We start from the raw sequence: 5,375 nt of genomic DNA on the forward strand, positions 1-5,375 counted from the left end.
AGAAGTGGCTTGACCGTGGGAATACGGCTCCTGTAGCCCATTTCCCGGACACGTCTGTGAACAGTGGCTTTTCATACCTGGACTCCAGCTTCAGTCCACTGTCTTTGAAGTAGGGATGGACGGTATGGACTAAAAAATGTATCACGATAATTTCTGGCATTTATCCCGATAACGATAAAAATGACGATAAAAAAATACCAATTCAACTCCACCTTTGTAACTATAAATCTATCTCACTCTCAGATCCGCCATGTTTGTTACACAAAAACATCATCAATGGGTATTTATCTTCCTTTTCTTCTTTCTTTCTTTCTTTCTTTCTTTCTTTCTTTCTTTCTTTCTTTCTTTCTTTCTTTCTTTCTTTCTTTCTTTCTTTCTTTCTTTCTTTCTTTCTTTCTTTCTTTCTTTCTTTCTTTCTTTCTTTCTTTCTTTCTTCTTTCTTTCTTTCTTTCTTTCTTCCTTCCTTCCTTCCTTCCTTCCTTCCTCTTTTCTCCCTTCCTTCCTTCCTTCCTCTTTTCTCCCTTCCTTCCTTCCTTCCTTCCTTCCTTCCTTCCTTCCTTCCTTCCTTCCTTCCTTCCTTCCTTCCTTCCTTCCTTCCTTCCTTCCTTCCTCCTCCCCCTTCCTTCCTCTTTTCTCCCTTCCTTCCTTCTTTCCTTGTTTTCTTCCTTCCTTCCTTCCTTCCTCCTCCCCCTTCCTTCTTTCCTCCCTTCTTTCCTTCCTTCCTTCCTTCCTTCCTTCCTTCCTTCCTTCCTTCCTTCCTTCCTTCCTTCCTTCCTCTTTTCTCCCTTCCTTCCTTCCTTCCTTCCTTCCTTCCTTCCTTCCTTCCTTCCTTCCTTCCTTCCTTCCTTCCTTCCTTCCTTCCTTCCTTCCTTCCTCCTCCCCCTTCCTTCTTTCCTCCCTTCTTTCCTTCCTTCCTTCCTTCCTTCCTTCCTTCCTTCCTTCCTTCCTTCCTTCCTCTTTTCTCCCTTCCTTCCTTCCTTCCTTCCTTCCTTCCTTCCTTCCTTCCTTCCTTCCTTCCTTCCTTCCTTCCTTCCTTCCTTCCTTCCTTGTTTTCTTCCTTCCTTCCTTCCTTCCTTCCTTCCTTCCTTCCTTCCTTCCTTCCTTCCTTCCTTCCTTCCTTCCTTCCTCCTTTCCTTGTTTTCTCCCCTTTCCTTCCTTCCTTCCTTCCTTCCTTCCTTCCTTCCTTCCTTCCTTCCTTCCTTCCTTCCTTCCTTCCTTCCTTCCTTCCTTCCTTCCTTGTTTTCTTCCTTCCTTCCTTCCTTCCTTCCTTCCTTCCTTCCTTCCTTCCTTCCTTCCTTCCTTCCTTCCTTCCTTCCTCCTTTCCTTGTTTTCTCCCCTTTCCTTCCTTCCTTCCTTCCTTCCTTCCTTCCTTCCTTCCTTCCTTCCTTCCTTCCTTCCTTCCTTCCTTCCTTCCTTCCTTCCTTCCTTCCTTCCTTCCAAAAATCAGCTTTACACAAAAACATCATCAACGGGAATTTATCATTTTTACCGCGAGATGACAAATTCTTATCGTGAGGAAATTTTTTGACGGTTTATCGTGAACGGTAAAATATCACCCATTCCTACTTTGAAGCTCCCCCAAATTCTGGAAGCGACTCTTCTTCACAATGCTGTTAAGGCTGCGGTCATCTCTCTTGGTTGTGCAGCGTTTCCTGGCACATTTACCCCGTCCAACAGACTTTTTGTGGATGTGCTTTGAAACTGCACTCTGTGAACAGCTTGCTCTTTGAGAAATGTCTTTTTGTGTCTTCCCCTCCTGATGGAGGGTGTCAATGATCGTCCTCTGGACAGCAGTCAGATCAGCAGTCTTCCCCAGACTTGTGATTTAGTTTACTGAACCAAGCTGAGTGTTTTTCAAGGCTCAGGAAACCCTTGCAGCTGTTTCGAGTTAATTAGACGATTCAAGTGATTAGTTGAATACCCTACTAGTATACTTTTCATGATATTGTAATATTTTGAGATAGGATATTTGAGTTTTCTTAGGCCACGTTTACACATAGCCGGGTATTTACAAAAACGGATATTTCCCCCTCTACGTTTTGAAAAATTCCATCGTTTACACGAGATTGTTTTCAAAATCTCTTAATTTACACGAACCCGCATAAATATCTGCTAAGGTGCTATGAGCATCCAAACCTGCAGGGGGCAGTGTAACGAGAAGCGTAAAGTCATGCTAGCCAATCGGAATCCTGAAAAAAAACATCAACAAATGACACGTGTGAAGCCTGAATAATATGGTTCCGCGTTAAATCGACGACGTAGCCTACGTACGGTGCGCGTCGTTGCATACCCTACGCTGTAGGCTCTGCGTTGGTGTAACGCGGAACCATAAATCAGTCTTGACTGCCAGTTACTTCCAAGACGGAACGAGAGTCTTTGGTTTGGAGTGACAGAGAAGTGGAGTTACTTTTAAGTGTGACTTTAGAATATAAAACAGGTAAAATACAAGAAAATATTGATGGTGGCCAAACAAATTGTAAACACAGGTCGCACACATGACGCTGGTGACGTTTCTGTTGCATAATGTGACGTTCTGAAGCCTAAATCTCCGTTTCCCTCTGTTTACAAGCAAACGTGAAAACAGAGTTTTTGAAAATCTCCACTTTGGCCGGAGTTTTCAGAAATTATCGTTTTTGGTGACTTTGAGCTCCGTTTTCGTGTAAACGAACGGCCAAAACGCATGAAAACGCCTCAGTTTTTGCTCCGTGTAAACGGGGCCTTAAGCTGTAAGCCATAATCATCAATATTAAAATAATAAAAGGCTTGCAATATTTCAGTTGATTTGTAATGAATCCAGAATGTATGACATTTTTGTTTTTTTAATTGCATTACAGAAAATAAAGAACTTTATCACAATCTTCTAATTTTCTGAGACAGTCCTGTAGAGCTACCCTGCAGGGGGACACCAACATGATCCACACTGAAGGATTCGGATCAAAAGGACTTTCAGATTTGCTTTAATCCTGCTGAATTAAGTTGTTTTCTGGCGATAGGAAGCATCACTTCTCTGCAGCGTTATGTAAGTGGCTCCGGAGCGCGGTGCTCTGGTGTGGTTGAAAGCATCACCCTTTGAGCCGACTGGTCTGTTGACATGCACGGGTCATAATCAAGTCTTTCTGGAAAGCTGCAGGTCAGCAGTTCCAGCTCCTCATCAATATTAATCGGAGCTGGTCAAAGAATGCATAAGCATTCATTAGGCCTCATGAAAACGGATCATGGTCAGCTTCTAAGGTCACAGGACGCGCTGACCTGCATGACAACACGCCGGCCGGGACGCTCGGCAGCCCCATCCTCCTCACGCAGGAACCCTGCAAGTCTTTTCAGGTGGTTACACGACTGTTTCTGTTGTTTTCTAGACACTTTTACACATTAATTCAGCAGCTGTCCACTGCAGGTCGACTGCAGGATGGACTTATAAACTTTAAAACGTTTCTTGTCCACAACCAGCTGTAATGAAAGATCCGCTTTTCACTTCATGAAACCGTGATGAAACAGTTGTTTATTTATTTATGACTTTACTGTCTTTGTTTGTGCTCATGTAAATAACTGGACAAATGATGGATGGATGGATGGATGGGTGGATGGATGGATGGAGGGACGGATGGACGGATGGACGGACGGACGGACGGACGGACGGACGGACGGACGGACGGACGGACGGACGGATGGACGGACGGACGGGTGGGTGGACGGATGGACGGACGGATGGATGGACGGACGGATGGTCGGATGAATGGATGGATGGATGAATGGATGGATGGATGGATGGACTGATGGAGGATGGATGGATGGATGGATGGGTGGATGGATGATGGAGGATGGATGGATGGATGGATGGATGGGTGGATGGATGGACTGATGGAGGATGGATGGATGGATGGGTGGATGGATGGATGGATGGATGGATGGATGGATGGATGGATGGATGGATGGATGGGTGGATGGATGGATGGATGGACAGATGGACGGATGGATGGATGGATGGACTGATGGATGGGTGGATGGATGGATGGATGGATGATGGATGGATGGATGGATGGATGGATGGATGGATGGATGGACAGATGGACGGATGGATGGATGGATGGACTGATGGAGGATGGATGGATGGATGGGTGGATGGATGATGGAGGATGGATGGATGGATGGATGGGTGGATGGATGATGGAGGATGGATGGATGGATGGATGGATGGATGATGGATGGATGGATGGATGATGGAGGATGGATGGATGGATGGATGGAGGATGGATGGATGGATGGGTGGATGGATGATGGAGGATGGATGGATGGATGGATGGATGGATGGATGGATGGATGGATGATGGATGGATGGATGGATGATGGAGGATGGATGGATGGATGGGTGGATGGATGGACGGATGGACGGATGGACGGATGGACGGATGGATGGATGGATGGATGGAGGATGGATGGATGGATGGGTGGATGGATGATGGAGGATGGATGGATGGATGGATGGATGGATGGATGGATGATGGATGGATGGATGGATGGATGGGTGGATGGATGGATGGATGGATGGATGGATGGATGGATGATGGAGGATGGATGGATGGATGGATGGATGGATGATGGAGGATGGATGGATGGATGGATGGATGGATGGATGGATGGACGGATGGATGGATGGATGGATGGATGGATGGACGGATGGATGGATGGACGGTGGGTGGGATGTATGGAAGTTTTATGTTTTTTAACGTTTTATGTAAAGCACTTTGTGTTGCATTTTATACATGCATGAAAAGCGCTATATAAATAAAGTTTGATTTGATTGGATGGATGATGGATGATGGATGATGGATGATGGATGGATGGATGGATGGATGATGGATGGATGGATGGACGATAGGAACCTCAGTCCTGCTTCCATGTTGTTTTTAGAGGTTTTCTTCTCATTGTGTTGTCATGGACAAGGTTCTTCTGGTTGTACTTTCATGTTTCTGTGTTTCCCTGAACACTGGACTGTCTCACCTTCTGGGTTTATTTAATGGACTACCACTTCTGGGACAATCAGCCACCGTCTAACGCAGGGGTGGGCAGTCCGGGTCCTCGAGGGCTGCTGTCCTACAGGTTTTACATGTTTCTCTGCTTCATTGCACCATGATACTGTGACTGTGTCGTTAACAGAATTGTGCAGCCCTGGATGACAAGCTGATGACGATGATTAATTAGAATCAGGTGGGTTAAAGCAGGGAAACGTCGAAAACATGCAAGACACCGGCCCCCGAGGACCAGGATTGCCCACCCCTCGACTAACGTCTTCTAACGTGTTTGGCGACAGTTGTTTCTCAGATCATTGCTGATACTCTTCCCTCTTGGCATTACAGTATGTGAACACACACCTGAGC

The sequence above is a fragment of the Cololabis saira genome, chromosome 13 (assembly GCF_033807715.1).
Source record: "Cololabis saira isolate AMF1-May2022 chromosome 13, fColSai1.1, whole genome shotgun sequence".
NCBI classification, from domain to species: domain Eukaryota; kingdom Metazoa; phylum Chordata; class Actinopteri; order Beloniformes; family Belonidae; genus Cololabis; species Cololabis saira.